Source organism: Schistocerca piceifrons, chromosome 3 (assembly GCF_021461385.2).
Source record: "Schistocerca piceifrons isolate TAMUIC-IGC-003096 chromosome 3, iqSchPice1.1, whole genome shotgun sequence".
Taxonomy (NCBI): domain Eukaryota; kingdom Metazoa; phylum Arthropoda; class Insecta; order Orthoptera; family Acrididae; genus Schistocerca; species Schistocerca piceifrons.
This window is the reverse complement of record NC_060140.1, coordinates 583,322,894-583,335,255: the sequence shown is the minus strand read 5'-3', so window position 1 is coordinate 583,335,255 and position 12,362 is coordinate 583,322,894.

Genomic DNA, 12,362 nt, shown 5'->3' with positions numbered 1-12,362 from the left:
TACTGGTCATCAACATATGACCCATCCCAGCCGAAGATCCCTGTGCTAGTGCAGGCACAGAATTCAAATGCTTTGGGTACAAAGACATCAAGTGTATCCAAGCTTTTCAGTTCTACATGCAGTTTAACTCCCCGTGGAATGAAACGTGTAAACGTGGGTATAGAAGCACATCATGACTGTGGCTTTCATTCGAGAATTGAAATTGAAAGTGCATTGAAGGGTGTTAAAGCGTCTTTTTCTGAGTTCGACTCGGATGAAATATGTTGTGCAGAGCGATACATGATTAGCAGATGACTACAGAGTATTATCCAACTCTTCCCCCCCCCTCCCCCCAGACATTTGCCTTACTGGTATGAAACAGTGTATCATGACTCTGCACTATGTGTGAAATCGAGTGACAAGTGTCAACAGCACTATGCCTTGTATTGGAGAGATCGAATCGTTGGTTGCCGAATATTGACTCTGCATACAATGATGTTGAAAACTTGTTACATGTGTTTAGTGTGCATGTTGACGATTTGGATCTGTACCTTTGTTTGCACACGAATTTGGAACCGGAAGAGAAACAGATTAAATGTGTGTGTGAAAAAACCTGAGTACTGCGAGGCTTCCTTTGGCTTGAGGGAGATACGTGCGGAATTTATTGCATATCAAAAAGCTTTGTTTGGGAAATACGGTACAGGCACGAAGAAGAAGATAAAGAAAGAGTCTGATGATTTATTTGAAATACTGCATCCGATGTGTGATATTTAAATAAATAATTTGTATGCATATATAATCTAAAACTGTGTTTGAGTTTTATTTCATACCTCTCTCATTGTAGTCCAAGTATTACACTTACTGATATCATTATTTTTCAGTGCTTCTAATGATGCAGCAGCAGCAGAAGACAGTTGCCCCAAACATCTCCTCACCAATCATTGACGAAATGAATGATGAAGTTACTCCTCATGGGTAAAATGTAGATAGCCGATTTTTCTGTGTAGACAATATAGCTCAGTTGGATAAGTGGTGGAGCTATAATGGCTACACGTGCTATTACCATCCTTACAAGTGTATCGTTCTATATATGCCAACTACTTGCCAGTACCTGGTGTAGTTAGTATCAGGGCGAGATGGGTGAAACATCCTCAGCACAAAGACTTTGTTGTCGATGACTGGTCCTGTGAAGATGCAAAAGAAGACCTGAAGAAGAAGAACGGAATTCTCCTTCCTGATGATATACGAGCAATTATAGTTGGCCCATCCAATTGTGTCAAGATTAATGTCCTCGTGTCGCTAAGTATCAGCTGTAACAGGAGATATTGCCCGGTATAAAGGGGTTTTACATGCACGACATTCAGTGAAAGCGGTAATATCCCCACACCTGAAAAAGCAAAGCCAAACGCTGTCTTCATATTTGACGATGTTGCTGGAGAAAACCAAGACAAAATTCGAAAATATTTCTGTTTCGGTCGTCATGTGGGTGCTGACGTATTTTATCTAAGCCAAACATATTCCATAATCCCGAAACAGTTCGTCGGGGATAATGCAAACCTCATTATAGCCTTTAAACAAGACAATCTGAATTTAAAACACATTTACCAGACGAATGTAGGAACTGACATGTCGCTCAATCATTTTGTAAAGATATGAGCTGATTGCTGGAATCATTCGCTGTATGGGTTTCTCGTTATTCATAAAACAAGAAAACTGAATGATGGTAGGTATAGGCGAAACTTTCAAGAGTGCAGGTATATATAGCCTGGTAATAAAATGATCGTATGGCATTTTTGGCAGGGAGGTCCCAGTCGGGTTTGGCCGTCAAGTGCAAGTCTTATTGCAGTGGGCGCCACATTGGGCAACTTACGGCCGATGATGAGGATGAAACGATGATGAGGACAACACAACACCCAGTCCACGAGTAGAGAAAATCTCCAACGAGGGAGAGACTTTTGCTGAATCTCTGAGGCAGCTCTCAGCAAAAACAAAACCACACGATAACGATGGTTTTGCCATTTACGAATTTCTTATTCATCACGCCCCTGATCAGATGGATAGAACATTCGGCGTTAGCAGGGGGGAGACCATACATGTTCGGCATGCATTCTATAAATGTAACTGACACAATACAGATTGGTGATAGGCGGTTTGAGAGAATACCTGGCTTAATGAACCTATCAAAAAAACCTACAAATTATTCAGTTAACGATAGGGAAATGCACTGTGAAATACTGCATTTGACAGATGTACATAAGATTGCAAAAAGCCTGAGCAACAAGAAATGTAAAACCATTATAAACCAATACTTCATGGCGAAAACAACAAGAACAGCAGCGGCGGCGATGGTATTGACATTGAGTATAAATTAGTGAACAGTCGAATCGCGGAGTGTATATGTTATGATGTAGCGGATGTGTTTGAATGTTTGCTACAGACAGGGACGAATCGACGTCTAGACAACCTCCAAACCGATTACTGTGGAGAGTTTTATAATAGGTATTTCAAGACCCTGATTCAGCGGTATGGAATACATCACTACTCAACATTCACCCACCTGAAGGCAAGTATCGTGGATCGTCTGAACAAAACAATAAAAGATCGAATGTGGATGCATTTTAACCTTCCTCCCAGAAATAACTGCTCAGTATAATCGAACCAAACATATCAGAGTAAAAATGAGATGAATCGATGTTCATGATATGGATTCATGGATACGGTGTACTATCGCAATAAAATGATGGACACATGCAGACAGAAATTTAAAACATAAGACAGCATTTGAGAAATCACGCCTACCGAACTGGTGAACAGAGATATTTACAGCTTCAAAGGTGCAAAGAACGAATCCTAGAACTTATATCTTGAGGGATAGTAAAGGTGAAGAAATTGCAGGTTGCTTCTACACCGAGGAGTTGCAGAAAAGCTCAGAACCGGATGTGTCTCTCTTGGCCGGCCGGGCTGGCCGAGCGGTTCTAGGCGCTACAGTCTGCAACCGCGCGACCGCTACGGCCGCAGGTTCGAATCCTGCCTCGGGCATGGATGTGTGTGATATCCTTAGGTTACTTAGATTTAAGTAGTTCTAAGTTCTAGGGGACTGATGACCTTAGAAGTTAAGTCCCATAGTGCTCAGAGCCATTTTTTGTTTCTCTTGGAGAGAGTCATAAAACGTCGTGGAAATAGAGCGCTAGTCAAATGGTTTGGTTTTCCTGCACCACAAAACAGTTGGAATGATGCTAACGATTTGCTATATAATGGGGTGCACAGTCCACAACCAACGCAGTAGCATAACATGTGTGCTAGGAGGTTAGGTTAGGTTAGTGGTGTTTAACGTCCCGTCAACAACGAGGTCAATAGAGACGGAGCGCAAGCTCGGGTTAGGGAAGGATGGGGAAGGAAATCGGCCGTGCCTTTTCAAAGGAACCATCCCGGCATTTGCCTGAAACGATTTAGGGAAATCACGGAAAACCTAAATCAGGATGGCTGGAGACGGGATTGAACCGTCGTCCTCCCAAATGCGAGTCCAGTGTGCTAACCACTGTGCCACCTCGCTCGGTGTGTGTGCTAGGAGACGCATTAGAGGAGGTGATGGTATTCTTGACAAACTGCCAATGGAATTACACATTCTAGGATATAACTACTGTGGTCCGGGAACAAAGCTTCAGAAACGCTTGGCACTAGGTGTTAAGGGGGTTAATCTGCTCTTCGAAGTGTGTATGGATCACGATACTGCATATGCTGCAAATAAAGATCTCTCAATTCGTCACATTGCAGATAGCATTTTAGTTGATAAGGCTAATGTGATACGCAGAAAAATGATATTGATATAGGTCAAAGCATTGCAGCATTTACAGCTGATAAAACTAAGCGAGGAAAAATTAAGTTGGGTTTAGGAGTGACGAATTTTAAGCGAGTTATGAATGCTACACATTGTGCACTAAACTATAAGAAGGAGAAGGGTGGGAAGCAGAGCTGTTTGAAGAACTGTATGCTGTCAGCGATGTATGCAGCTAAAAACACTGTGAAGCAGAAGGGTGTGAGAAGAAGAAGAAGAGGATCGGTTAAAGCACCTCGACTTCTACCAGTACCCAAGACGTCTGGTGGTTTTTTTTCATTCTTCATCCCAGCCCTCCCCACGCTCTCGGCGGTAGGGTCCCTCGCTGGTGGTGTTGCAGCTACTGCTCGAACAGTCAAGAACGCGCAAAACTCTCAAGTGCAGTTAGAAGAGGCAAGAAGACATAACCGCATGATGGAAGCCGCAGCCATCGGGAAAGGACTATCCTTGAAACCGTATAGGAAAGGACTAGGTCTATTCATACATAAAACAAGTAGTCCATTAGCGCTCCTACCAGATAGACCACAGCATGGGGGCTTAATTAAATAAAAATACAAATAATTTTAGTCGCTGTTTGTCCAGTTACGAAGTCTCGTAACCGGTTGGCCCTGAGTAATATTAGTACGCAATCCGACTGCATAGAATAACAATAAAGAATGAAAGGAAATTTCCGTTAACACAATTGATTAATTAAGTCCCCAGCAACTATAAAACCTACGAAACAACAAAGCACAATTGTAACTGTTCTGTGTGTAGAAGTGTGATTCAACGTACACATCTGGCACGGTTCTTCCTCAATATGACAAGATATTTTAAACACCATTTACAATGAAGTACTTAAAAAAACAGAAATACTATAATTGCACATAGTAACCAGAATTACAGTTTAATACATGAACACAAGCCAGATGCTTTGTTGACTGAACCTGTGACCAAGAGGCATTGTTATTTAGGAAATTTGAAATAAAATTTTTTTGTTACCTTCATATATATTGACGAAAAATACACTGTGATCATTGCAACATCCCCAATCGAACAGCATCTGCTGTCTCGCCCAACAGAACAACTGCACACGACATGCCATCAACTAGTACTGCTATCGACATCCTCTCAACAAGCAATGCCCACGGCAACCTCTGGACTACAACTGCCCCAGTGGAGGCGGCGGGAAAATACTCTTTGCCGCAATCTCTGGCGCTGTGACTCAGTGTAGCCACCTTTCACCACTCACAAATACTGATCTTCTTAAGTTTGTTACATAAAAATTCAACATTCCAAGATTCTGTGGTGTGTTTATGCGGGATACATTACCGAAGACTATATGGAAAACTGGTGAATGTGGTATTGTGAATTTAGATGTTGCTGGAGGTTCCAGCACCCAGTGGGTGTTAAACATTATAAAAAATGCGGATACCGTCTACTATTTCGGCTCAATTGGTGACCTGCAACTGCCAGAAGAATTACGATGATACTTCACTCACAGAAGACGTGAGTTTTACGGTTTTCTACGCTATCAGGATTTTAATACACACCTATTTTGCCGTCTATGCATTATGTTTCTCTTGACGTTTACAAAGAAGAAGAAGAAGAAGAATATATAAGGAGGAGGTTTAAACATTCCTTAATCAGTTGAGGTTCAGATGCAATGTCATACATTCTGACATTAAAAAAAAAACGATCATCTATATTACGTGCAAATTAGTTCCAACCAATTGATCCGAGCATTGGTGTATGTAGTATTGCATTGACTGGACTGTAGATGTACGACAGCATCCCAAACATCACCGAGACTGGCAACAACTGCATCTGGATATTAATGGCGAAAAAGACATCGGGGCAATAGAGCCCAGTGCATATGATACCGTCAGTTTAAGCGAAGTCTTAAAACAGTCTGGAAAAGGTATTGAGCTACGTGCAAACATCAATACACTTAAAGCTGGAATAGGGACTCTAAATGCGACGATTGACTTTAACTAGAAAGGTTCAATAGGGCGTCTACTGGGTTTCACAAAGGGGCAGATTTTGAAAAACGATCCTAGTAAATTTTGCAAGTCAGATCAGACTGTTGACATACTACCCATCAGCACAATCAGAGTCGAGTGTAACATTGCAGCAAACTCCTATCTCAACGACAGTCTGATTCATAGTATTTACGGGTTCTTCCCTTCAGTTGAAACGGGGTATAAGATTGTTGAGACTCCTACCAATCCAATATATCTTCCAGTGACAGTTCAGATATTGTATTATTTGTAGTTGCGTATTGTGAACCAGAATAATCAACTCGTTGACTTTCGTGGTGAGGAAACCATTGTACGATTACATCTAAGGTGGGATGGGCGTACGGCATAAAACCGGTGTACGCATTCCACAGCATGTCACTTCGCTGCAGGACCGCATACTGATAACATGTGCGAACTACGAGTTTGATAAATCAGTTGGCTTGAAACCTCGCAATGACATCCTCACTCAATATAACCAGTCCAGTAGAGTATGACGAGCGAATTATAAGTCAGGAATACTTCTCGCATAAACCTTATGCTTCGAACACATATAACAAGAACGACGAAATTAGGATTGTCATCCTGCACCAAGACGCACTGACGCTTCCATGCAAGGGTTTCATATATTTGGAGGGGTCATTCAAGAAAACCGATGGCAATGATACAGTGGGATCCAAGCTTACTCGTAACTCTTTAGCATTTCTGTTTCAAGAGATACGCTGTGAACACAATGGATCTGAGATCGACTGCACACGCAATGTCGGCATAACATCAGCCCTTAAAGCATTCGTCTCTGCATCACCCACGGATCTGAATGGTTTAGAAAATGCGGGATGGTTCATAGACGATATGGAGGATAGAACATTGCAGAGTACAAGCGATTTACTGCTTGCATACCTCTGAAAATGCTTATGGGATACTTTGAAGACATGAGCCTGATTATTATGAATGCTAAACAGGAACTCATTCTCGTTCGGAGTGCGACGGATAATAATTCATACAGTCAAGGAGCTCAAGAGCAGAATATGATTACAGTCAGCAAGACAATATGGAAAATGCCTCACATCAGTGAATCAGACGAGGAGCGTTTGAAGGCATATAAAAGTTCTACTACGTATCTATCATTAACATTTCACTCGTGGATGGATTTCGAGTACCCAGTGCTACCGACTGCAAGCAGACAAACATGGTCTATAAAACCTCTTCGCAGTTAGAGACACCTTGATTCATCATACTTGCGTTTCAGATATAGCACATGATTCCACTGTGTTCGACAACTGCAAGTTAACTAAAGCCAACGTCTACCTGAATTCAGAATTTTACCCATATGACAATTTACACCTGCAATGAGATGAAAATGTATAAAGTCTAGCATACGACATGTATGCGAGGTTTCGTGTTTCTTACTATGAACATGCTGAAGGAGAAGCAGGAGGGTGTCTACTCAGTCCACGGAAGTTCAAGGAGCTATCACTGATCATCGTAACAGACTGCTCGAAACAGAACGAGATAATTAAGCCTGGACCTATAGATTTTGCGAACTGAACTTTAATCTTCGATAAATTTCCCAGAACATACTGCCACATATGCTCTAGTTGTACATGACCGTGTGATCAACTGCTGCCCGCTGACCGGTGTTGTGCAACGAGCTTTGTAAATGAACAGGTGCTGCACTATACCTAGAGCATTCCACAATGGCATCTCAAGGTGTGAACATCTTAGCAGACGCACAGGGTTTCTATGATAGTGAGCATAGACAGTTCATATTTAAAGATGCTGTATTCGTAGCATACACAGAAGATGCAGGAATAATAGAGACATTCTCAGCAAACATTGCATCACTGAACTCTTTTAAGTATGTGAAGTCTGCTAAGATACTGAAAAGTGCAAAGTGGTTAATACATTCTACCATGGAATTCACTGGGATGATCCTGGCATACCCTATAAAGATCTGGTGACGTCGCTTCAGTTATTCGACCACACGGATACCAACATCTACGTGAAGGGGAAGGAGAAGATCTCATGAATGCTTCCAATCTTCAAGTTTGCTGCTATTCAAGACCTGGAATTCCACGGGTGTCCATTGACTCAAGAAGAAGCATAAAAAGAAGAAGAAGAAAATGTGTGAAAAGAGTGTAGCTGTGTCTGCTTATGAAAATGTAAAATTACTTTTAAGTTGAATGAGAAATAAATAAATTTTTACCTCACAGCCTCTGTGTTCTTTTTTTCAACTCTGTTCCCGCTTTGACAGTGTACAGTTTTAACCACATGCTACGTCTGTGGTTTTCTTCAGACACAGAAGATATAATTTTAGACATGCCTACTATATATCTTTGGAAGCAGACACGGTCATTTGCCTCCTGCTCCCATAACCCAATTCGTGCTGCATGACAAGTGTAATTCCACGCAACCAATATATATTTTGTTATCTACCATCTTAAACTTCAACTCATTAATAGCACACATCTTCAGAAAAACTAATGTCATTTGTGACCCCCACAGCCTTTATATACATATACATAAATAATCCACCAGGGGATATGATTTTTGTAAATAACAACAAAAAATACATATAATGACTAATTTTTTTCTTCGTTTATTCAGTTCACACAAATACAATATAGTTCTTCAGGTACAATATAACCCTTGAGGTACAATGTAGTTTTTGTGGTACAACATAGAATTCTTGAGGTATAAATTGATTCTGCTATTCCAATGCAGAGATACTTTTAACTTACATGCTGCAATAGTATCACTGGTCAGAATTTTGTTTTATAAATCGACGCTAAAAGCTAATGCCAAGATAATTTCTTTACTATGACTAAATTCCACAGCCCCAGTAGCATAGCTTTTACAATAATTCTGATGGACTGTGCACGCTTAGAACCTAATTTCAACAGCCCCAATAGCAAAGGTTTTTACAGTGACAATTCTGATGGATTGTGAGATATATAGATATATATATATATACTCTTAAACACTATTCTGAGTTGGAATGCTAGCAGCAGGTGAAAAACTGAAAAACTATTCTATTCACAAGATGGACTAGGTGCATGGATATATATATTTACAGGCTACACATATGTTGTGTATGAATAAATAAATAAATAAACAACTTTTTTCTGTTTATGGTTTATAATATTTTTTGTTTATGAATTTTTAATTTTTTTCTTTCACACACATGGTGTGCCTATATACACTTTTTTCTTTTCTTTCTTTTTATCCTTTTTTCCACAAATGCTTTATGTGTGTATGTATATCCACACGTACATAGTACACAAAAATATTTACATGACACACACACACACACACAAATTACTTCCGCTACGATAAAAGGCCATACTACTACTCTGCAGACTCTCTCTCTCTCTCTCTCTCTCTCTCTCTCTCTCTCTCTCTCTCCTCTCTCCCTATCATTTTCTCATTCTGACTCAATTAGTATCCCCCAGCCCTTTTCTCGCTACAAGAGAGTAGTGTGAGTACAGGAGAGTTTAAATCCCATCATCACAAATGACCCTTGTATCGCCATGGGGCACTGGCCGATTTTAGACTGTAGCACAGTGTACATGTCGTGTCCTCAAGATAGAATACTGGTCTGCTATACTATATGCAGCGGCTGCAGTGCAGCACCGCAGACACCACTGAACAGGCACCACAAGTAGCCTTCGATAGAGAGGCTCTCAATGCCATATGATGCCCACCCTTAGCCCGTCGCTGGGTGGCACCTTCCAATGTGCAGTACTCATACATTTTTGAGCATAGACCTACAAACTCCACAACTGGAAATCCATTCGCCTCATGCTTCATAAGACCGATAACCTTCTTGTTCTGTGAAACAATACCATAAAGATTATCGGCCGTGTATGAGGACATGTTGAATTCATTACCATGGCACATCATTACTTCATATGGATTGCAGTTCTTCATCCAACAGATGACACTATCTGTATCCATATAAAATAATTTAGGATCTGTGAAATGAGTTTTCGCAGACTCATAATTGAAGTGGTACATGTGGGGTTTGGATCGGTCTAGTATGCACATCCCCACTTAAATAGGTTTGTTAATCTCTACTGCAGTCTTCACCATCTCCACAGCAACAAAGTTCTTATTGAATGTGGTGACCTGTTTAAAATTTGGCCTGGCAATGCTTTTTCTTACACCATAACGCCCATCCCATTCGGTTCTAATCAAAATTTCACATCCTTCCCTCAAATTCTCCATTGTTTTAACGAAAATTGAATTAGTCATTAATTTGTAAAAATCTTTCTCAAAGTCACATTCGCAGAAGCTGTCTGTCTCATATTCAAATCTATATACTCCTTCAACCAGGCGGAGTGCTTGAAGGAGATGGCCCGAGTGATTACAGCCAGCTCCATACCCAAGCTGAGACACTGCTGGAGATATGGTAATGAATAATGTATCTCCGCTTATTCACCAGTGTTGTCATCAGTTTTGGCATGGAGCCTTGTCACAGAACTGGTTGCTCTGGACACAGTGGCAAATCGGCGTGTGCATCATGCAAACTAATGAGGTAGATGAGTTCTGCCACCACATATCCTACATCAGAATCAGGCACGCATTGAAACTCACGAATCGGCAGTGATTGCTGGATGGTGTGCCCGTGTAAGTTATTTATACCCAGGTACATTATGTACCTTGAATCAAGGGATGTGTTACACCTGTCACCCATCCACAGGTTATTTGCCTTTGCATGCCTATGGACACATTGACAAAATCACCCACAGATCCCTCATTCAAAGAAAAGAAGCATGTCAGCATCAGTCAATAATTCAATGCTGCACATCGGTTTCTTGAGCATTGCATCACAAGGCAAGCCAGGTGCTGTGTAATAAAATGCGGGATCCAGAGAATATATGGCCATGCACAGACTCTGGAATTTCTCGAAAATGTCTGCAAGCAAGCGCACATCTGTGTCTGTGTAAAGCTGTGCTTACTCTCCTAAAGTGGAAATGTTGAATTCCCACCAGACATTCATGGTATTCTCATACTCTGCATCCATTATGGCATTGCCTGTAAGGTTGCTGGAGAATGATGTCAGATAGCCTGGTTTCGTTGAGTTTTGCTGTACTATCCATGTACTCGGATGGAAAAATCCCTTTCCTAGTTAGAAGCTGAAACTTTTCCTCATTGGGAATTGCAGCTTGAGTGATGTGCGTATTCTCCCAAGGTAGAGTTTCAACGAGTTTCTGGAGTGGCGCCTGCATAAGACGTAGTGTATCAAGGAAGCGGAGCATAATTCTTGGCATCATGTGTTTGGAGAAACAAATGTATTTCTTGATGCTCTCAGGTAGGACACCGATCTAATCTTTTTCCAAGCCAAAATCAGCGAAATGCTCAACTAGAAAATGAGTATCATACCCAATTAAATTATGAAAGAAAACGGGTATGTGCGTTGGTAGCTAGTATTTCAAATGCCACATATTGTGAGCTCCTCCATGGAACTTCCCCGCAAGATGACAGTGGTCCCTATGAGGAGTTACCATTTTTTTGTTTAACGGCAAGCCACAGATGTGACAGTCAACCTCATTATTGTACAAATCTTCATTCTCCTTTTATTTGGTCATGGGAACGTTGTCGCAGCAAAGCTTATAAACCTCCCATGGAAGTTTTTCGGGTTCAGTGAGCAGCCAAACCACAGGATTATCCCCGACATAAGATTTGCAGCAGTTAAGACTGGAATCACAGGATGACATAATTTGGTATGCTGCCACATATGGTACGTGTTTTTTTGTAAAGGTGGTATGTGATGCCGTGGGGTCACCATCACAGCGTATCATAGGAGCGAGGAGGCATTCAAAGTTGGTGTACACTACAAATGGCCATTGCTCCTGGTGTTGACCATTCTTAAACTTTATGAATTTGTTTCTCTCAGTAGGCATAATTTCACGTACCGGGTCCTTGGAAGCACAGTCTACTAGATGCGCCACAAGTAACTTATCTGAGGAGAAATAATTCAGGCACAATAAGCAAATATGTTTTACATGATGATTAGTTGATAGTTGGGTGGAACATGTCTTTGATCCAAACATAGGGATAATTATCACCTTCAGAGAGGAGCAGCCTGTTTCCATGCAGCTCATGCTCACAGGCAAATTTTGAGAAATGGAGGGGCCCGACGACAATATGCTTGTCTTGCTCACCTGACTTGTTTTTCTTCTCCAAACCATAAACATGAACCAATATCCCGGTATTCTGCGCTTCAAATTTAGGTATGTCCTGGAACTTGATAGGGAAATCGATACCATCAAAGTTATAACACCCACGAATATTATCACCTACATGGTATGTATTGGGACATTCAGGATTATCTCTACAATGGTAATTTCTTTCGTAAGCCAGGATTGTCCACGCAAAACAAGCCTGATCCTATTTTCGACATTAATGCATGCATGCTTATTAACTATATCTTTAGTTAACTTGATATAGCTAGACTCTCCGTTTACTGGATCATAGACATGTGTATGGATGTCCAGGTGTAGTTTCAGCTCGAGTGGTCTAGCTGACCCTCTGGCTTCCAACTCGGA